The sequence below is a fragment of the Haemaphysalis longicornis genome, unplaced genomic scaffold, assembly GCF_048455015.1.
Source record: "Haemaphysalis longicornis isolate Haplotype H1 unplaced genomic scaffold, Haemaphysalis longicornis Haplotype H1 scaffold_8, whole genome shotgun sequence".
NCBI lineage: Eukaryota > Metazoa > Arthropoda > Arachnida > Ixodida > Ixodidae > Haemaphysalis > Haemaphysalis longicornis.
Genome location: NW_027526445.1, coordinates 120,574,780 through 120,597,427, shown reverse-complemented (window position 1 = coordinate 120,597,427; position 22,648 = coordinate 120,574,780). Strand labels below are relative to the sequence as shown.

Below are 22,648 nucleotides of genomic sequence, written 5' to 3'. Positions count from 1 at the left end.
CTATTTGTGTCCATCATTCATAGCATGCCTACTGCTGGTTGTGAAACTTTCGGCATAAGCCTGGCAATAAGATAGAACGCACAGTAGCTTTAAAATGAATTCATAATGATTATGATTATATGACAAAAATTGCGAAGTAAACACCAGGATTCGACATACCTAAAGGTATGTCGAATAGTGGCTGATAGTGTCTGATGCTGCATGTGAAAGACCGGTGCAGCTTCAGACTAAAACATAGTAAACAAGAGAATTCAACGACGTGTTTTTTTTATTAAATCATTGCATTATGTTGCAGACAGTATTATTCCTGATCAAAATGATGGCGGAATCAGGGTTATTTGTGAAAAAACTGGGATCCCTCTGTCAGTAAAGAGGCTTGGTTGAAGGTTAGGGATACCCGTGCAGTTGGTAGTACGCTGGCACGGGTGGCGCCACGTTTGCTGCTTGGGCCGCTGGTAACGATGACCTTCAAACAAAAAGAAGAAATCAAACTTTGTTAAGAAGGCATGATACACACGAAAGGTAAAAAATAAGACATAGTCAAATGCGAAATATTCTGGAAGAACAAACCGAAACTATTTGCGCACGCAAACCTCTACTCCTGATTTCTTTATGCAGGTCCAAAGTCCTTTTGCGAGAAATTACTGGGGCTAGAGCACGCTAAGAAGACGCCATTTTTATACCTCCCACTTATCACCGAGTTTTTATCTATGGTTGGAAGCCCTTTTCTAAATGAAGCATAGAATCTCCGTTTCCCCACGCTATTCGAACCTAGCAGCTGGGGCTGAAAACTTGGTTACTTTCGCACCCTCGTGCAGTTGCCAACGCCGAAAAACCTCGTAGACACGGCCAACCATCAATGTCAACTAACAACGACAAGTATCCATTCTGCTCTTGTTTTGGTAACTTTGTCATTAGGAAGAGAAACAAACAAATGCAGCATGAATTTGATGTTTTTGTTTTTGAAGTATCACCGCAATTCCACTGAACAATGCTTGGCTGAAAAATAAACTGCAGTTAGCATGTGTATTTGCTAAAGATGGCGCACTAGATAACGTGAAAACTAATCCTAGAACAACTTCACAGCTAAGTTCTAAATATTTGAATGCGTCAAGTTCCAGCATTCACACATTGGAATTCCAACGATCTCAGGATTTGAATACTTAACGAATAGTACTGCACTTTCAGAGGAACAGAATGAAATGGGAGTGAAGAAGTGGCATTTCAGCACAGGACGTATCTGCAATAAATTTGCGCCTTGTATATGCAAAATACATATTCGGTTGGAATGGACGGAGTAAAGATCGGAGTAAAGTACGGTGTCGATCAGGAACCCAATCGCCCGGGCTCCGGTTGATTTGGCAGGAGGCTGGCAGGGCGATGGTGTTGAAGTTCTTGGAGACGGTGGTCGAATTGACGAACTCAAGGCGTTGGGGTTGATTATATGAAACGGAAGTTTATATACAGCTATTTACAGTACAAAAACTGGGTACATGAGAAATAAAAAGAAAAACTTCAAACTTCAGCTAGACGCTAGCTCCGAGTGCGCACAAATCACTCGAGCTCCTTTACTTCGTCTACCTCTCCTGTTCTCGGAGCGTACACAAACCGCTCGAGAAACAACGGCCGAGACCCTGTCTCGCCGCAAGATCCGTCTAGTTGCCCGGTACGGCGCTGCACCCTAAACCTCCGACGCGATCTTAAAGGGGTTCTGAAATGCCTACCGCCGATGAATGGATGTACATGTAACCAAATAAAGCAATGTATTAGCAATCTCCTCCTGCAAGAATTTTGTTAAAGCGATGAGTATTAGCTGAGAAATCGTAAATCAAAAACCGCGCACAATCGTCGCGCCGTATTTCCTCCTCCTTTCAACTGTTTCTTCGCTGTTGGCCTCCCCTCCCATGATGCTCCGCTCCTCAGCGGTGACGTACTTCCTCTATTGCGCTCCCACAGACTGCCGTCTGCTACGCGCCAGCTCTTTCGGCTTTTTCATCTTTGTAGACACCATGGACACTCCTCTAAAGGCTGGAAAAGCGAACGAAAGACCTGGCCGCATGTGTGCGGCCTGGCCTTGCCCTTTCGCGGTGTACGTAGCTGCAGTTGGTATCGGCGGCGAACTCGCAGCCGCGCGGGGAGAATCGTGCGCTCGTTCCCTTTGGTGCACCGCGCACTGTTTGTCCAAAAAGCGCGGTCTCAGATGTGGCCCCGCTGGTGCCGGGTGTTATTTTGCGGTGGTTGTAATTCCTACTACCGGCGGCATGTGAAAAAAGACATTTGCAACCGACACAGAACCCGTGCACAAAACGCGCCGGATCGGATCGCTTTATCAGCGGCGATGAACGGGAAGGCGCAGAGCAAACCAACGCCGCACTCGATCAGCGAGAACCCGTGTTCTGGCAAGCTGCACCCATGTGTTGCATTCAACACTGACGGGAAAGCGTTTCTTTGCACTTGTTTGGATAGTCGTAAAATGTCCAAACACTCCGGCACTCCGCTAGCAGATCAGCCGGCGAGACATTTCGGAAAACATTTGACAGATGGCGCCGTATGCATTAGTGTGTCGCTACGCAAAACTGATGAGACGCTCTACTAAAACAAACTCCCCTCGCGGTGTTTACGTAGCGGGACGCAAAAATTTAGCGTTTAGCGTATGCAAAGGCCACAAACGCTGTACGCTGTAAAACGCTGATTGTAATACGCTGATTGCAAACGCTGTAAAACTCTATTAGCAGCAAAATAGCGTGCGTATGTGAGACCGCTTGCGTTTACAAAGCTGCACGCCGCGCGCGTACGTTTCAAACCTAGTGACATCGTTTAAATACACTGGCAAGCACAGTGTAACGTAGTCAGATATCAACCGTGTGCTCAGGTGACAAGCAAGAGCTTGTTTTATGTGGGGCGGAGATAGCGCATAAAGGCCCGTTCGCACTTGCGACGAAAGCGAGTGAAAGCGGCAGGAATTCCGTCGCTTTGTCGCGCGACGATCGTTTTTGTCGCATGGTCGGGACAAATTTTCGTCGCGCGACAGAATTCCCGTCGCTTTCGCTCGCTTTCGTCGCAAGCGGGAATGGGAAGTTCTGCCGCTGCCGTCTGCTACGCAGCTCGGAGGTAACCGCGCGATCTGCTCGGGCCGGACGAACGCGCACACTCCCGCACGGCAGCGCCCCAAGCGGCAGCCGTCCGCATACATCGCTCCCGGCATGGAGGAAAGAAAAGCTTAGGAGAGGCCCTGACGTCACACCCAGCGCAGCCGGAAACGCCATTTCTGTAAGTCGAATGGCGGACCATTGGCCCTCCATGCCATTGGCGGACTCTCTTTGCCTCTCTCTCTCGGTGCACCTTCTCCGCCTCCTCCGTCCTGTATCGCCTCTCTTGTCGTCTGCATCTGCCAGCGCCGAGCCGGCGGAAATCAGCTGATAGGCAGGTAGAAGGCCGTTTTGCAGCGCGTGACCGTGAACCTAAACGCGCGGTTACACTGTTACACGTCTTCAGTGTGGCCGCAGCAGGTTTGCGAAGCGGCTCGCTCTAGCAATGCCGCAATGCTCGGTGCCAGGCTGCAAGTCGCGATCAGTACCCAAGGAATTGGGCGTCACTTTCCACCGGTTAGTGCATCATTCCGCTGACAAGTATTGCTGTACATTGGTGTGCATTCATCCTTTGTTTGCAATCGCCGCCGTTTATAGGTTCCCAAGCGATGGAGAACGCCGCAAACAGTGGGCGAACGCCGTGCGGCTACCGGACTGGAAAGTGCCCAAGTTTGCGTTGCAGTTTCACTGGCAATCCCAGAGATGACTAGTCAATTAAACGGCCGTTCTATATATATAGGTAAGCAGTACTTCATGCAGATTTCACGCTAAAAAATTGTGGAATGTTTTTACCGTTGTTCGCGTGCCTTCGATAGAATTTTTTTGCGAAGGAGGAGGAGGAGGAGGCAAAACGTTTTATTGAGTAAAAAAAAAATGAGAGGGTGGGTGGCGTCAATAAACTTTTTTTCGCCAAGTTTCAACTTGTCTCAGTGTCAATAAATTTAAGGTGATATCAGTTGAAAACGTCCATACACTAACCTCGCAGTATGAAGCGTTGAAAAGCGAAATCCAGAGCGAGACCACAAAAAGATCCAGATTCCAGATCCAGCACTCTTCCAGTCAACAGACGGACACCTACTAAGGTAATAGGATGATGGAATTATATCAACTGGGAATCTACCTTGTAACAGTTGCAAAGGCACTGCCGCCGCCGCATTGCCGGCCTAGCAAACTATATATTGCAGCGGCGATAACCAAAAAATTGAGTTGCGAATCGTTCGGTTGCAAGTCGCCTACGTACTGCACACCGTGTATCACTTCCCGAAAATCTACCTGACGGGTGTCCGCGCGTACGACGGGACGGCGCGTTCACGATATCTGCACTTCAATAGGCGCGTCGTGATCGCGACCGGAGCAAAAGCTTGACGCGGTACAAGGTGCACTTGCAAGTAGAAATTAAATGACATATTCACATCGGCGCAGCTGTCGCAACTCGCAGCATCCTTTTCGAGTTCCGCAAGACCACAGCGCAGCAAAGCGAAGCAGCAATCTTCGCAATCGGACGACAAGGCAGGCGCTGCCTTTCCTCCATGACTGGCGAACGGCGGGCGGGCTGTTGCTAGGACGCTGTTGCTAACGCGACTTCCAATGGCCGCCGAAAACACGTGACTTCCTCCACACTTTTGCCAATGCGCGGGGATAGCTGGGGGCCTCTCCTAAGCTTTTTTTTCCTCCATGGCTCCCGGCGTCCGCCTGGAGCCCGCCCTCGGCACAGTAGCCAGTATATTTGAAAGGCACTATTATGGAGGAGATTTTAAGTGCGCTTTATAAGCGACCCCAAACCATCCACCGCCGGCGGCGGCGGCGGCGTCGGCGTCCGCAGTGCTCCTCTATATTTAAAAAAAAGAAACAGCATCCGGCGCCAGGTTTCGATCCGAGGACTTTGCGGCCGCAGCGCGACGCTCTACCGACTGAGCCACGGACGCCACGCTGATATCAGTGTGAGTAACGCGCCTTATATCTTTAACGCATTCAAACTACGTCGTCAGCGGCGTGCTTTGGCGACTCAGCGGCGTTATAGCGGCTTGATAACTGCGTGGTGTACACGTGATACTACAAACCCGATGGAAGAGATGGAAGAGAAGGCGGCGAGGCGGTGGGCTGCGGGGGCCGAGCGCAAGCGCCGCAAGCGGGCCGACAACCGTGCATTCGCACTTTCACATTCTCCCCCTCGGGGAAATGCGGGGGAATTTTTTTTGCTTCCGATGAACCTAGTTCTTTGCCCCTGTGTTTTTAAATACGTGAAGTTGTTAGCACGTCGTCCTCACGCAGCTATGTATCGTCGTAGCATCGCTGATTGTCCGAACGAAGCTTGCAGCTAAGCCAATGCAGCGACCGAAGCTGTGTGTGTGTGTGTGTGTGTGTGTGTGCATCGCCTCCTGTGTGTTGTGGACGCGTTCGTTTCGCGATGAAATGCGACATTGTACTTCCGCTGGTGGATAGTGCTTCCCATGGTCTGGATTATCTTTCTCGAACGACGTACCACTCAACCTCGCATGGGGTATGTGTAGTGTGCCTGGCTAAAAGCCTTCTCGCTTGCGCGCCAGAGTTGTGACTTGCTGTTCGTCCCCGCAAACCGGGTGTAAGGTGAGTGCCGAATTTACGACGGGCAGGAGGAGGCAACCCATCGTCTGTCAATCGCGGTTCAGACTTGAAAACGCATGTTGTGACGGTGCGTTCGTTCGAAACGCATCTCTGGATTGTTTTGAAGTTGAATAAAATGTACGCGTCAAACCCGGGCATTCGGCTCAGGGCGTTCTCTGCGATTGCACCAAAGAAGTGCCACGGGGCTTTCCTTATGGTACGTACTCACGTAAGATAAAATCCATGTCGTGTTATGGCCGTGTTGCATTCAATACAAACGGTTAAGCCTTTGTTTACACTTGTTTCGTTTGTCGTAAAATGCCAAAGCACTCCGGCACTCCGCTGGCAGATCAGTCGGCGAGCCGACGCTGAGCAGACGACACATCTCTTTGCCGGAAGTGCGTGAAAAAGCCGCCCAATAGCAGGATTTCTACCTCGTGACGAACATCAGGGAATCGATGATGTAGACATGTGAAGATGGCGGCGTCCAAAAACACGAAGGAAAGGGTGAGAAAAGGGCGACAAACTTTGCAACAAAAGTGTGAGCTTTCCGCTGCGCGTAAAAGAGTAATACTTGCCACAGGTGACGTTGACGACCCAATCTAACGATTGCGCTAGTTCATTTAGTGTGCTCAAAATGCCTTTCAGGGCCCCTTTAACCTCGACTAGGGTCACGTGGTCAGCTTTGTTCACACAAAATCCATCGGTTCGCGGCACCCGCTGAAACCGAAACTGCGACTGACCGCATTGAAAATGCCTCTAATTAAACAACCGTCGCACGCTGAGGCAAACGAGGTTTCTACAGGTGATAAGTAGGTCACTAGCTACTTATCGCAACAAAAAAAAAACAATATGCAAAATTTTTGTGTCAGTGCCCCTGCTCTCATCGCTCCTTCCCCCAGTAATCCTTCCCCCGTTTACTGGCCTTGCATACTTATTTTTTGCCTCCTCCCCCTCCCCCCTCCCCTGTTCGCACCACTTCTCTTGCGCCACGTACTGGAACGTTTCGTTACCGTTGGACTTCATAGAATGCCACCTGGATGGATAGTGTCCCGCGCGAGCGGTTTTTGTATTTTTGGGTCAAAACATTCTTTTTTCAAGGAGTATTTGTTTTTTCCTATAGCACAAATCAAGCAGTCACGTATTTTTAATTAAAAGAACACTGCAGATGTCCCTTTCGTATTGATGTTTTGGCTCAAATATGCCTATTGTTTCTTTGTGCTCAACAATGTTGACAAGGGTGAACATTGCCACCAGATCTAGTAGTTTGGAAATGATTTGTGTTTATAAAATTCTCGTTCAAGCGTTTAACTTTTGGCCGGGCGGCTGAATCGAGGGACAGGCAGACAGGCAGGCAGCCAGACAGACCAGAATTTGCTCGTTTAAATAGCCCAAGAAAGACTAGCGTATTTAAAAAGTTTGTTACTTTGATTGATTGTAGGGTTTAACGCGCCGACAAAAAGCAGGCGATGAGGCGCGCCGTAGTGGATGGCTCCGGATCAATCTTGACCGCCAGGGGATCTTCGCGTGCGCCGAAATCTCGTACACACGGGCGTTTTTGTTTTGCGCCTCCATCAGAAAAACGGCCGCCGCGGCCGGGAATCGAACCCGTGACCTGGTACTCAGCAGCGCAACGCCTTAGCCACTGACAAAAGTTTGTTACGTACGAGTACGCTTGGGCGGTAGCCGGAGAGGTCAGTGATGAGATAAAGGCTCGGCGCATGCGCTCTCGGTACTCGGTCTTGCGCTCGTGCATGTCATACTCCTTGATGATGCTGCGGATGTCGGCCAGAACCCACGACGCCATGGCCTTGACCAGGAGAAGCACGCAAATGGCCACTACGCTGACCACCAGCAGCACAAACGACTGCGTCTGCACGCGCTTGGCGAAGCTGTTGACGCAGTTGCGGGTGTTCACCTGAGCCGCATTGAGAAAAATGTGGGGTAAATTGCTATGGCATTGTGTTGCACGCGTGAAACGTGGGCTCTTTGTAACAACCGACCTAACTCAAGCTTGCATAAAGACGCACGTAGTTCTGTTGAGGTGAAACATTTTATGTTTGCTGTGAACGTCCTCGGCGTCCACGCCTTTCGCATACAGTAAACAAACACCCGTGATATGGAATGCATCGACCTTCAGAGACACGTGGAGCCCTTGGACATCTCTACAGAGTAAAATCGAAGCACGAGAGAGACCGAGATAGATAGATAGCGACAAAAACTTTCTTTTGAAGCTACGTTGCGCTTGCTTTGAACACAGAGATGGGCACGGGGAAAAAAACGTAGACTTTCACGCCGTCCTCTCGTGAAAGTCTTTGTTTTTTTCCCGTGCCCGTCTCTGCATTCACAGCAAGCGCAACGTGCCTTCAAAAGCATGTTACACCAACTAGCCCGACATCAAGCCTTACTGAGAAACTTTCATTTAGCGTATTTATGTGTAGGAGTGACTTCTCAGTCGAGAAGTCCAAATGCCGTCTTCACACGTTCCGCCCTCTCCGGCAGCATAAACTTTCTGACGAAGTAAACGATGAGCAGCGCAGTCTCCCACTGCTCTAGGTTAGGGTAAGGAGAAGGGGTGGCAAGTCCGGGTTATGACTGACTACACTCCCAGACTATGTGGTACAGGGAGCCTTACTATCCGCAGAACCTGCATTTCGGTGAATGCTGGTTATGGTACTGTATATGAAGTCAAACCGGGTTAGGGAACCTGTTGGTTCGGAATAAGTGAAGTGTTGACTTAGCCAACTAAATAGGAATAATAAAAATGTCGTTCAAGCTGATTAACAAGAGTCTAAAAATGTGGATGGCAAAGATATCCTTTATGGGCATCAGCAGAACAAAGATGGTAAAATATCCTATCTAAATCAGGAGTATACAGTTATGTAGACGGCTGACGTGAAAATAGTGCCGCTAGGGGAAGTACACGGGTACAAATGCCCCAACGTGCCGGTTCAACGCACCCAAACAGGTGTTCGCCTCATGGTCGAACATCCGTCGCCAAGCCCTGCTTATCACAAAAGAAGGACTAACAATAACTTTTTCTCGTATGCTACCCACAAAGCTTGTGCTCTCGCAAAGACCATCAAAAATTTTGCAATACCCCTGAAGAGAAACAAACACAAAACAATCACAAGGCCTCCTACAGTAAATCCATAGCATTTGGAATTTGCCGGGTTTACTTCTGAGTTTGTTCCTTGTCAAGCTTTCTTGTCCCTTTTTTCGCTTTTTATTTTACTTTAGTTATTTTCTCTTCATTTTATGGCCTCCCTCTCCCTCCCTCTGCTCCTTCCTAATTTGAATCCTACGTAAGTACATCACAGCCGGAATCTTATCCGTGTTCTTCGTATCTTCAAGTGATCGTGGTACCTTCAAATTTAAAAAAAATTATGCTTTATTTTCGACAATGTGCAACAAACCTTTAAAAACCCCAAGGGCGCGCCGCCATTTTCCACACTACCGGTATAAATAGCTAAATATGTCGCGTGCACTGACAAAAAACCCAAATATCGGCTTTGATGCATTGTTAAGACAGCGTCAGATTCCGGTTGCAGGGTACGAGGATAGAACGAGTACCTTCTGCCAGGCTTCCTCTCCCCTCATCGCGAGCACGTTGTAGCCGCACGTACGGCGTTTCAGCACCGTCTCCACGCTCTCGTGCTCCGGCGTGCGGCAGCACGACGGTGGAACGGAGCAACGCTCGACGCTTGGGTTGCTGATAGTGCAGTTGAAGTACATGTTGTTGTTCCAGTCTAAATACGCTCGCTCCGTGACCCCACAGCACTTGTACTCGACCTGCGCAAGCGCCAAGTTATCATCATTCAGGACGGCAATATTAACAGCGGAGCTGTTGCAGGGCTGGTCCGCACGACAGTCTCTCGTGGTATCGTGTCACGCTCTCCCTGTAGCCGGCTTCTCCGAAGCGCAAAAACCGGTTTCTAGAAATACCAACAGATGGCGCAACTTCCTCGTAGGGGCGAGCTACCACACCCCTTTTCTCGTCATGTATGCCCCTTGGCCAGAACGTCGACGCCCGCTCACCCGAGAACGTCAGCGCCGTCGGCGAGCAAATTCGACAGTGCGTGCGAAGGAATCGGTAGCGAAACAACGGCGATGGCGAGCTTACCCGGAGTTGGGGAAGAAAGCAGCGGAGGCCCAGCGACAGCGAATGGAAGCTAATCCCGATCTACGGAAGCTAGTGGGAGAAGCTAAGCGACAGCGCAGGCAAGCTAACCCCGAAATTCTAAAGAAAGAAGGCGGAGCTAAACGGCATCTTTTTGTGAGTTCGTCGTTCTTTTACCGCGATGAAATGCGCTGCAACAACCAAATTTCAGCAACCGAAATTCATCTACATGCACACTACCGTGTTATCAAACATAGTACAAAAAAAGCATTGCGCTCTGCTTGGTTAGTACACAGACAACGTGCCTGCCTACCTGGATGTAGTCGACAAGACGCTGGAAATCAGCGCTGTCCCGGTAACGCTCGATTAGTTCGATGCTGGCGATCCTTTGCAGATCCTGCATAAACAAGGAAACTTGTTGAGAATGAGTTGCGGCTTTCAGAAGGCTGGAGGTATCCGTGGCGCGAACGCTACTTGCGCAAGTTAGCTCCAATAATTTTAGCGTTAAGCATACTTGTTTCTTGTTTTGGACGTGACATTACTTGAGGTTATTTTGTGACATTATTGTAAGAAATAGACTTCCCGGTATTCAACGCAAAATCGTGAAATAGGCGCGAGCCATCCCATAATAATTGCTACTGTTGGACTAAATAAAAGAAAGCAGGAAGTTTCCTCCACCGCATTCATATGTCTTGAGAGCTGTTTTATTGCGAAAGCAATAAATGGCCGTTTGACAGACAAAGCCTACGTCCGGCGTCCGTAACAGAGATACGTCTCCTAAACCACGTGATGATGATAATGATTCGATGCTAATGGCGCAAGGCCGACTGCGGCAAAGAGCGCCAAAACTTGTTATATATGAGAGATGAAGAGGTAGAGAGTAAAATTGGTTAGAAGAGCAAAAGTAAAATCCGTGAAATACAATGAGGATGGCTTGTGTAGAAGGCCAGTTTGTGATTATGCATGGTATGAAATTAGGTCTGAAAACTTCACTTCCACTGAATAGTTAAAACACGCTTGACAGAAAACATGGTCGTCAGACAGGATAAACGCTCAGTGTGGTGTGATGTGTTGTCTGTAGAGTTGGGTCAAGTGTTTGCGTCGTGTTGTGTCGAGTGCTTTGCATTAGAGAAATACGTGGGTCACGGCCGTCTCCACACCTGCTACACAGGCGTCTTGGAGATCCCGTGAGCAGGTAGGAGTGTGCTGCATGGTTGTGGCCTATCCATAACCTAGCTAAGCTAACTTCCGTGTGTCTGTTGTGTGTGTGTCAGTGGTGTATGCTCCCAAGAGTGGCTTTGTTACGTGTAGTTTGTTTTCTGGTCATTCCAGTGTGCTTGCCATGTTTTGCGAATACGTTGTCTGATGTGTTACTTAAAGTCAGTTTAGGTATTGTTATCTTCACTGTATTTGTATGCACAGCAGCAGCGGCCATTTGATCCGCTGTCTCGTTTCGGGCGATCCCCGAGTAACCTGGCACCCAGCACCCGGTCACTTCAAGATTTGACGCGTATGCTGACATAATGGTTTTATAAACTAAATAAATAAGATGATTTTTACAAGGCTCCTTACATGCCAATGCCCGAACCACGCTCATAGAATCTGTCAAGATGATGGACGTTGGGATTTCATGTTGGACTATGTGCTTTAAAACCAGAAAAATGTCATAAGCTTCTGCCGTAAAGAAGCTGCTTTTCAGGTTCAGGGACTTCCAGACCCCGAATTATGGTCCATGCGCAGCACACGATACACTAAAGGCAGTTTTTGATGCGTCGCTAAAAAAATTCTGCACACTTGTATTTCTCCCGACGAAACAAGAATTGCTGCAGAATTGCACTTGTCGGCACTGGTTTTTTTATCAACTGCTACAAAACACAAGTCGCACGACACCGGGTGAAGCTGCCGTGGACAATGAAAAGTCAGAAAGGGTTGATTTGCAGGCGTCTGAAAAGGTACTAGCCAGTTCTGACGCTTCCTCTCTCACTTTATGTGAGAAAGGAGCAGAAATAGATGGCTGATTAAGAGTTTGGGACATGGCTATAGGGTGTATCACAAATAAAATGTTTGAACGGGTGGTGGGTGTTTGTCTAAATGTTATAAGTGTAAAGAAGATCTATGTATGTTCGCTGGTGATCTAGGAATAATTTATCGCACTCTGCATATAGGCTTTGTACGGGGCTAAGCGCCCGACGCGAGGCGAAGCCCCAAGAGCAGCACTGGGTCTAGCATTATCAGTGCTGTTTTAAAGACGATAGTCTTTTCTGGGCTACTTAAACGCGGAAATTTCGGTCTCTCTGTCTGTCCGGCCAAAGCGAAACGAAAGCTGCGCAATAGTTTTACACACTCACAGCCAAATCTAAACATCTAAGGTCGGTGTCAATGTTCATACTAGTCAACATTGTTGAACAACAAAACATTACGCAAATATAAGACAGCAAATCAATACATAAGCGGTATTTGCAGTGTTCCTTTATTAAAAAATTAATTAATGCTTGGTTATTGCGATAGCAAATGAAATACTACTTCAATGGCAGAAAACCGTCGCATGCTGTTGCCAGCGCTACCTCCTGGTGGCATTTAAGACACCAAACCGCAATAGCAGCGAAAGGTTCCACGAGATGGAATACACGTTCCGCTTGAACGCTCGTGGAGTAGGGCAACATGGTCCTATAAACGTTGTAGTGGGGTGCCTCAATTTACGCGCGTCTCCGCCGTACGAAGCGCTGGCATCGAGACACCCAATTTGGAGCAGTGGAACGCAGCTAATGTAAATTGACTTGAGCAAACCTCTAGCTTTGGGAGGATGGAGACAGGACAGAAACAGCATGAGAAGTGAGTGGGAAAGAGAAGGGAGGCCTTTACTTGGCAGGGGCACCAGTCGACTATCGTCTTTTGTCGACATTTGCAACTAAACGAGCAGATACGCGGCCATTTTTGTTGCCGAACCATACACCACACTTCCATAGCCCAAGACGGACCCCACCAAGCTTGTAACGACACGCAAGAGGAGTTGCTTGTCCACACCATAGGATTGGTGTGAAAGGACCTTTAACATGTTTATTGCTTTAAGGCATTTATGTTTGAGTTACTTGGTGTGAGAAATGAATGTGAGATTTTTGTCTAAGACGACGCCTAAAAACTTGTGTTCCTTTTTTACAAGAATCATCACCATTCAATTCAATGTTAGAATCGGGCTGGATACCACACCTTTGAAAAGACGATTTACCAGGATTAAGTTTAACACCGTTTTGATCTCCCAGCGAGCAAGGTTATTAACGACAAGCTGCACTTGGCGTTCACAGATAGACAGATTACAAGATATGAAGGATATTTGCACATCATCCACATACATAGAATAAGAGATTGTTGATGCTAGTGCTTTTCCCAGTGAGTTCATCTTTATACAATAAACAGTGTGCAGCTCAAAACTCCCCTCTGAGGCAAACCATTTTCCTGTACGCGAACCCGAGAAAGCGCAGATGCTACTCCGACCCGAAATGTTCTGTCAGACACGTAGCTTTCAAGAGTGTTAAACATACTACCTGATATTCCAAAACATTTTAAATTATGAGAATTCCATAGCGCCATGCCGTATCATATGCTTTTTTCATATCGAGAAATATGGTCATGCAATATTGCTTATGTAGAAAGGCATCTTTTGTGTATAATTATAAGCTTACAGGTTGGTCGTTGGTAGATCGCCCCACCCTGAATCCTGCCTGGCAGCTGTCGAGGAGACCATTGTACTCCAAAAAGTACACCAGTCGTCTGAACCATATTCTCGAGCAGCTTGCACAGGCAGCTTGTCAGGGCGATGGGACGATAACTTGTGAGAGGAAAGGTCCTTCCCCTCCTTCAGAAAAGCTACTACGATGACCTCCCTCGAAGACCTTGAAAGGCGCCCTGAAAGAAATATTTTGTTGTAGAGGTGATAGATCTGAAGGAGTGTTTCAAGTGTGTCCGCGTGTAAGTGTTGCATCATAGTGTAGGTAATGTTGTCAGTGTTTAGAGCTGAAGGCTTGCAAGTACTGACTGCGATCTTCAGCTCATGAAGTGAGAAGGGGGTGTTATCAGAGGAGGTCGAATTACTGTTATCTCGCAAGGACTTCTCACGAGATGTTTTGTGTTTTATGAAAGTGTTAGTGTAGTGCGCTGAACTAGACACATGTTGGAAGTGTTGTGCGAGTGTGGTAGCCTGGTTATCCAGTGTGTCCCCTGTTGTACTAACCAAGGGCAGGCTTCATGTTCGTTGTCCTTTGAGTTTTTGCATACGTGTCCAGACTGCGTGTGTTGGTGTATGAGTTTACGGGTTTCAAGAAAGTGCGCCAACTTTCTCGGTTTGCCCCACGACGCACACCTTTTCCAAACGCCTTTGCCCGTTGAAACAAGAGGAGGTTACCGGACGTGGTGTACCGGTGAAGGATACCCCACGCCTTGTTCTGGGCCTCTCGCACCCGCCTACAGTCCTTATTCCACCGTGGCCTCCTCTGTTTGCGCAGGGCACCAGAGGCATGGGGAATGGACTTTCTGGCAGCATCGAGAATGTGCGCCATGAGTAGTTGGGCGGTTTCGTATACGTGTAAGTGTGATATGGCTGTGTGCTGTAGTTTAGATGTATCTGTGAATGTACTCCAGTTTGCTTTTGATTTATTAAACCTGTTATGGGAAGATGGGCTGCTTGGGCCTTTGAATACACGTTTTAGTGAGGTAGGGAAGTGGTCACTATAGTGCCAACTAGTGCCAAAGTGGTTAGTGCCGACATCCGACTCAACAGATGAAAAGAGTACTGCAGAGCCAATTGCCAAGTCAGGGTGTGAGTAAGCCTTGTCTCCTAGATCCTAAACCACGTGCCTTCGAAGAGTTGCATATAGCGAGGCGTTCCATATCACGCAATTAGAGTCGGCAGTACAGGTGGCCGGCAACGGCCATTCACAGCCCATGAAGGGAGATTAAAAACGCAGCCAAGCTAGCAAACAGACAGGCAGCAAAATCCACCGTCGTCGTCAACTCTCCCAATGGATGGGTGCAGTGACGAGCAGTAGCGCAACGCGTGCGAGACAGATCGAAGCCATTGGAAAATGTGAGGCGAAAGCGGATCGCGACGTGAATGGTCTCAAGTGGCAAGGGAGCTAAGCCCTTTAAGAACGTGTAGCGGAAGCAAAGCGCCTCAGGCATTCGGTTGGACATTAGAGAGTTTTAGCATAGCGGCTATCGTACGCTGCGCTAGGGTCGGCTGGTACAGGGACCCTAGTGCGCATGCGCGGGTGGGAATGGCGGGGAGGGCCACCCCTCACCGGAGCGAATGCGCGGGCTTGGCGAGGCGGGCCGCCCGTCCCCGCTGAACGAATGCGCACGTGGCTACGCGAGTCCAGGTACCCGCCGACCCTAGCGCAGCGTACGATAGCCGCTATGCTAAAACTCCGTATTAATGCTTCCGCACTTAGAACACTTAAATGCTTCAGGGTCCACGGACTTTTTTAGTTGCTAAAATGTATCATCCCATACTACTCAGGAGTACTATCCGCAAAGAGCACAGCCTGTATAAGAAGAAACACCTGCAATTACGAATGCCGGTTTGGTCTCATATCCTAGTGCATCAAAGAGAGCTTCAAAAAACACGTCCGAACTCCCTCCGATGCTTGGCATTCACAAACAAGCAGGTCACAATTAAACTCTGCCCTCGAAACATGAAGAGCGCTTTTCGTCGTGAGGGCTTTCATATAGACGTGAGCTTTGTAGAAGTATATAGTGTACAGGCAAGGCTAGCGAGATAGCGAGAAGCTAACCATGTAACACTGCATCGTAATTATATTGTAACGGGTGCATTTCCTGAACCACCCGAATAACAATCTTACCTACGTGTCGTGGGCCCCCACAATCGTTCAGCTGGATATACATACGTATACAGATGAGGAAAAAATTGATTCCAGTTTAATTACCCCGCGATGTTACCCAATATGAACTAAGCTAATGTGTACGTGCGTGCATGCGCGTGCATGTAAGCATGTATGTAGGTGTCTTGAATGCCTTCATGAAACAGTGAAAGAATAATTAAAGGTATGCTTTTTCGCCGTGCGAGCGGCTTGGAAAAGATTGAAATGGAATGGAACTGAGATTGACAGCTTGAAATTTGATTGTAGATGCTCCTTCGCTCCTCTATTGCTTCACTGCAAGCTACCTGTACAACTGACTCCAGCCTGAGTCTCAATAAAGTGATTTCTCCTTTCTCTCTCCAACAGACGTAAGCCACGCTACAAAAGCCCCCTATATTGAATTAATTGTAGTGAGATATGTTTTAAAAGCATTGAGCGAACAAAATGTTCCACAAGTGTCCAAGTCACCAGGCTAATGGCAGCACTCTTTTTAACAGTAAAACACATAAGCACATCAAAAACAACATATGGAGTGCTAGGATGAATAAGGCATTACATATTCAGCCCTCATTTTCGGTCAAGTAAGAGTGAGGATTGACTGAGTATTTACACCTTGCACCAGCAGTAAGTGCCGACCGGTAGCGGAGGTCTCCTTCAAACTAACGTGAGGGATTCTCATGCATGCCTATCGGAGCGGTGCCCTCTTTATTGTACAGCCCTGAGCGCGACATTATTGTCCATCCTCTGCCATAAATACTGCTTATTTCTTCAATCAAGCACATCAACGGAACTTTCGTGCCCAATGACAGGTTGTTCCGTAACCTGTCTACACATAGTGTCACAAGTACCTCAGGTGGCGCTTCTCACCCTGGTTGCGAGGTGCGGGAGGACGATGAGCAGGACGAAGCATACCGCGGTGGCCGTGATGAGCATGAAGAGCATCCAGTCGTAGCAGTAGAGGCAGCATAGGTTCTCCCTCAGGGCGCCAATGAGCCCCAGCGAGGCGACGAACGACAGGTAGGCGCCCACCACGAGCAGCGGAACCTCCAGGTTCACCACCATGCTCACCAGCAGCGAGCCGCGCCCCAGCGACATTTCATCCCAGCGGAGGTACATCGAGTAAGCCTGCACCACGTCCGACAGGTACACATAGGGCCAAGCTGCGGACGCCACCACCGCACTCAGTAAGCATCAGCCTCCAAGGATACAATAATAAATAAATAGCTGCCGCTAAGCCCAGCTAGCCCTGGATATGCAAAGCAAAGGATTCGCTTAGCCTGCTTAGGTCTTGTTTTTCACTTGGTTAACCTTTGATGTAGCTGCAATTATTAATAGCAATAGCAAGCTGTAATAGCTGTAATAGCAAGCCAGTAGACGTCCTCCGTATCGATCGCGCGATAATCGCGGGGATACCCCTCTGCCCACGATTCGCTAACAAAAGCCGGAACAAGAACTTGCCCAATTCTAAGAACCGCAAACAAGCTGTCATACTCCGGATTCGAACCGAAGTCTTCCCGTCTTAGGACAACGCCACTAAAGCGTTCGGCAGAATAGGTTTTCGCGCAGTATTTAACCCAACGATGCTTGAGGTGGCGCGCCTATAGCCAATCGTGGGCGACCGCCGTGAGAAATTCGGGAACGTAATTCTCGATGTTGTCCGGACAATGGTCACTACGTAAGGAGTTACCCCCCCCCCTGTAAACTTATCCGCAACCCAGTTAGATCGGACTCATCAATGCGGCGAGCAAATTCCACCAAGCAACTTAGATGACAAAGTGACGGTGGAGTGGGGTGGAGGGGGGTGGGGGTGGCTAACGAATTCGAAAAGGGCAATCAACAGAAGGAACAACGCTGGTTAGAGTATAAGGATACCAACTGCCTTAAAGGCACGAGACCAATTCATAAAGCATGTGAAAAAACAGGGGTCGCAATCTGAGGAAGCCGCGCTAGGCACTGCACGTGTACGAAGGGAGCTCCCTGCATTCGCTTATTGATTGATTCAGGGATTTAACGCACCGACGCTACACAGGCGATGAGGCGCGCCGTAGTGGAGGGCTCCGGATTAGTTTCGACCACCTGGGGATCTGTAGCGTGCACCTAAATAAGGAACACAGGGGCGCTTTCGCTTTTCGCCTCCATCAGAAAAGCGGTCGCCGAGCCCGGGAATCGAACCCGCGCCCTCCTTACTCAGCAGCACAATGCCTTAGCCACTAGGGCCACAACGGAGGTTCCCTACATTCGCATCTGCACAGTGGACGCAAACAGCGCTGCACTCACGGACATTGCTGCGACCACCATGCCGATGATAAAGATGAACAAGTTGACCGCGATGACTGGGTAACGTATCCATGGGCTCGCTTCGGTCTCGGTTAGCGAGTCCCGTCCAGCCATTGTTTCCTTCCTTCTTCTTCTTCTTTTCTTGTTTGCGTAATCTCGACACGAGGAAGATTTTTAATCGTAAGGATAGCATCCTCATTGAGGGTGATGGTGATGCGTTTGTAACGTGTCCACAAGGGGGCAGTGGCCAGAACTGGGGAATTTTTAAATTGGGGGCCTCAACACTCTAGGTTTCCAAGGCGCCTTGGGGTGCGGTACCACGCTTGCGCAGAACCCAAGTTATCCTTTCGGTTTTTGGGATATCGCGCGCTATTTAGCCGAAATAGCGGGCGCCCCAGAACTGACCTCAAGAGGAGCTTGCGTTCCTTGCGTCTCTCTCAGCGTGACCACGGCTGAAGTGAAACCGCGGTTAGTTTTTCCAATACACATTGCGAATTACGACTATTGTTGAGCTTACTTTGTAGATTTCTCGCGTCGTTGTCAAGAAATGAATAAATCGGGAAATCATGAAGCGTTTTCTGCGTGCGGAAGCGCTTCCGTATGCACACGCCGACCGTGCCTGCTTGCCCACGGCCCACGAAGCGGCTGGAACCGCCTCAGGTCGCTGCGACTACAGCTTGTCACCGCTTGCAAGAATCAACCTTATCCTGAAAAAAACAGTTCCACATACAAGGAAGTCCATGATCGTGTGGTGAAAAGTTGTGCTAGGTATTGTAACCCGGCGTGATAGCGAAAGCGGTTGTAGGGGCTGCTGGCCACTCTGACACGTGTGAGCGAGAGTGCGAGAGCGCCTGACGTCGAGCGCGTGACGTCTCCCAATGGAATGGAATGGAACTCCCAATTCCCTGTCGGGAATTGGGAGTTCCATTCTTGCTGCTGAACGAGTCGGTCGTTTCTCTCGTGGGCTCCAAACATGGTGTCAGAAGTGTTCAGCCATGTCTAGCGACCCAAATGTTCCCGTCGTCCGTGTCGGCGCCTCCGGACGACAAGCGCCGGCCCATTTGTGTTCACAAATCCGGGAGAATGGCCTACGTGAATCGCCACATTTGAAAAGTATGTTGCTCGGGACGTTTTCCCCGACCCTCGATTGGAAAGACAAGTCGACAACTCAACGACTTTACGTCATGCGAGGTCAGAACACCCCGTTACATGGGCTGAAGACCTGGGTGTCGCGAAGTTTGTCGACGCGACATCTTTTACGATGCCTCCTCCGCAGCCTCGAATCTTTCAAGGGTTGGGTGTACTTCCAGAAACGTACAGGATCCGCCTTGTACCGGATGCACAGCCCTGAATTCACTTTGTGCACCCCACGGAGGATTCCAATTCCACTACTGCCAGTGGTCAAAACTCAACTCGACGAGATGGAGAGTCAAGACGTCATCCGCAAGGTATGCAAACCAACGCCGTGGTGCACCGGTCTCGTTGTTGTACCAAAGTCGACAGGTGGCTACAGGATTTGTGTAGACCTCACCAATCTAAACCAGTATGTCCAGCGGGAACGCTACGTCCTTCCAACTGCTAGGTCAGCTGAAGGACGCACACGTGTTCTCCAAGTTAGACGCCACATCGTGACTCATCAGGTAAATCTTTGCCCTGAAAATGAAGAGCTGACTACCTTCATCAGACCCTTCGGTCGGTATTGCTATCGTCACCTTCCTTTCGGTATAGCTTCCGCTCCGGAACTCTTCCAGCGCCTGATGTCTCAAATCCAGGAGGGTCTTCCGGGAGTTGTCAACATGATTGACGACATTTTGGTATTCGGGAAAAACCGTCAGGAACATGACAAAAGACTTGAAGCCACCATGAAACGCCTAGACGAGGCAGGGGTCACCTCAACAGGAAGAAATGTGAGTTCGGAGTCAGGTCTCTCCGTTTCCTCGGGGTTTTCGTCAACGAGAACAGAGTATCACCAGACCCAGACAAAGTCAAGGCGATCCAAAGTCTTCCGCCACCAACAGATACCAGCGGAGTACCCAGGCTACTGGGTATGGTCAATAACGTTGGTCGCTTCCTCCCGCACCTCGCAAGAGTGACTGCGCCCATCCGAGCTTTACTTAACAGGAAAAGTCACCGGACCTGGAATTTGGATCGAGATACAGCGTTTAAGAAGGTCGAGGAGATCCTCAGGTCAGACTGTTGCATAGCTCTATATGACCCATCGTTTCCAACCGTGGTGTCGGCGGATGCAAATTCGTATGGTATCGGCACAGTGCTTCTCCAAAGTCAACCCTGCGGTGCTCACCGCGCTGTCGCCTTCGCTTCGAGATCTTTGACTCCAACATAAAGAAGCCCGCTACAGCCAGACAGAGAAGGAGACACGGCCGATAACATGGGCTATAACGCGGTTCGACCAGCACCTGAGTGGTATCTTCTTCACGGTGGAGTCTGACCATCAATCCCTTGTAGCTCTTCTCGGACATAAAGACCTCGATCAGCTGCCACCATGGATTCAGCTCATGCGCATATAGTTGATGCGTTACCAATTTCAAGTAAACTATGTGGCGGGGAAGTTGCTGGCAACTGCAGACACGCTGTCCAGAGCTACCTGCGATACCGCTCCTCCCAAATTAGTAAATGCTGTTGAACTCCTTATTGGGGATGTCTGCAAAGGCTTCTCAGCACCAGTAGAAAGCAGCCTTGAAGATATTCGACAAGCCCAGCTCCACGACGAGGAATGCCTCGCAGTCAGTTGTCATAGAAAATGGCTGGCCAGACAAGAGCAAGGTTTCAGTTCGCCAAGGTTCTATTTTGGAAGGAAAGGGCAAGATTGAGCACTTTCAATGGAATTATACTCTTGGACCGCTGCCTAGTAATCCATCGGGCTTTGCGAGCCAATTTGCTGGCCCTCCTTCATGACGGACATCAAGGACTTCGCCGGTGCAAGGAACGAGCAATTGGACTGTGTCTGGTAGCCTGGGTGCAACATGCACATTGAACATATGGTTACAAGCTGCGAACAGTGCGCAACCGAACACAGAAAGACGACGGGCCGAGCGCTGGCAGCGCTCGTCCCGTCGTCTTTCTGTGTCTGTGTTTTATTTCGCGCTGTAGCATCTTTTACAATGAACTACCAACTCGCCCAACAGTACACTTTGTTAAGAGGTGCAGTTACAGTGGAGCCCGTACCGAGAAAAGAAATTAGACTTGCAAAAACTAGTACAAGCGAAGATTAAAAGTGCGAGTGAGAAATGGGTATCAGGTATACGTAAGAATGATAAGAGCGCCCCAAAAAAATTCTGGAATCATTTAAATGAATTAGGAACGATGACTAAAGAGGTGCAGACTCAAATACAGGACCGGGACGGTAACGTTCTCCAGGGGACAGCGCATTAAGGTACGTACATGAGGTCATTGCAAATACTTTTGGCCAAACACGCGAGATATCGGCTAACCGGATACAGGGGGCCAATAGGAGTGCGACAGATGAAAAATTTAATATCAAATTTTTGGACTGGGAAAAGGCAGAACACAATGTTGCCAAAAATACGGCAACAGGACCGGATGGAATTCCAATAGAGATTATCAACAATTTGGGACCAGCGGGAAAGGCGCACTTGTATACAGCGATCGAGCGCGCTATAAAATCTGAGAGGATTCCACGCAATGGCGCGAAAGCAGAATTAGTTTGATCAATAAAGGCAAGGGAGAGAAGGACAAGCCGAGCTCATACAGGCAGATTACAGTCACGTCAGTGCTCTATAGATTGGCTATACAAGCCATCAAATCCGAGTTGTTGAAGTGGGTGGAAAGTAACGGTATTTTAGGGGAACTGCAAAATGGATTTCGGCCGGGTCGGCGCTTAGAAGATAATGTTTTCGTATTAACACAGACCATCTAAATTTCGGCAGCACAGAGCAGACAAACATGGCTACTGTTTCTGGACATAAAGGGAGCCTATGACAACGTAGATAGGGGATTGTTGTGGCATATATTGAAAGAAGAGGGGATTGGGTCAGAATTTGTAGGTCTGCTAAGGGCAATATTGAGGATAACAAGGCGCATATTACATGGGGAGGGCGTACAGGCACAGAGCCCGTGTACATTCAAAGAGGTTTAAAACAGGGGTGCCCCTTTTTCGCCATTGCTGTTCACACTTTACATTATAGACGAATGGAAAGACGATTGGAAAATAGTGGATTAGGCTTTGACTTATCGTACCGAAGCAATGGAGAGTTGGTGGAGCGACGGATTCCGGGATTGATGTGCGCGGACGATATAGTGTTACTGGCAGATAATGCGGAAGACCTTCAAAAGCTGGCCGGCATTTGTGGTGATGAGGCAACGTACCTAGGCCTGCATTTTAAGCCACAGAAATCTGGAGTCATGGTGTTTAACGAGGAAGCTCATACAGCACCACTAAGGATTCAACAGGAAGCCATACCATTAGTAAATAAGTAGAAATACTTGGGGATCTGGCTTAATGAAGGAAAAGGCTACCTGAATGCCCCTGAAGAACATCTCAAACTGAAAGGAAAACGAAACGCAGCAGTAATGAAACATAGAGCACTTTGGGGATACAATAAGTACGAGGTAGTGCGAGGCATCTGGAAAGGGGTAATGGTGCCGGCGCTCACGTTCTCTACTGCCGTATTATGCTTAAAGTCCGATATCCTGTCGGGACTGGAGGTTAACCAAAAGGCAGTCGG

The 22,648-nt window shown here is 48.8% G+C and overlaps 1 long non-coding RNA gene across 1 annotated transcript; it reads right to left on the bottom strand.

The window, feature by feature from the left end:
• Window positions 1-326: 326 nt before the first annotated feature.
• Window positions 327-7,623, bottom strand: LOC144149904 (uncharacterized). The gene is made up of 2 exons (XR_013318386.1): window positions 7,340-7,623; window positions 327-466 (listed from the first exon to the last, which is right to left on the bottom strand). It is a non-coding gene; the product is annotated as an uncharacterized LOC144149904 (long non-coding RNA).
• Between the last annotated feature and the right edge of the window lie 15,025 nt (window positions 7,624-22,648).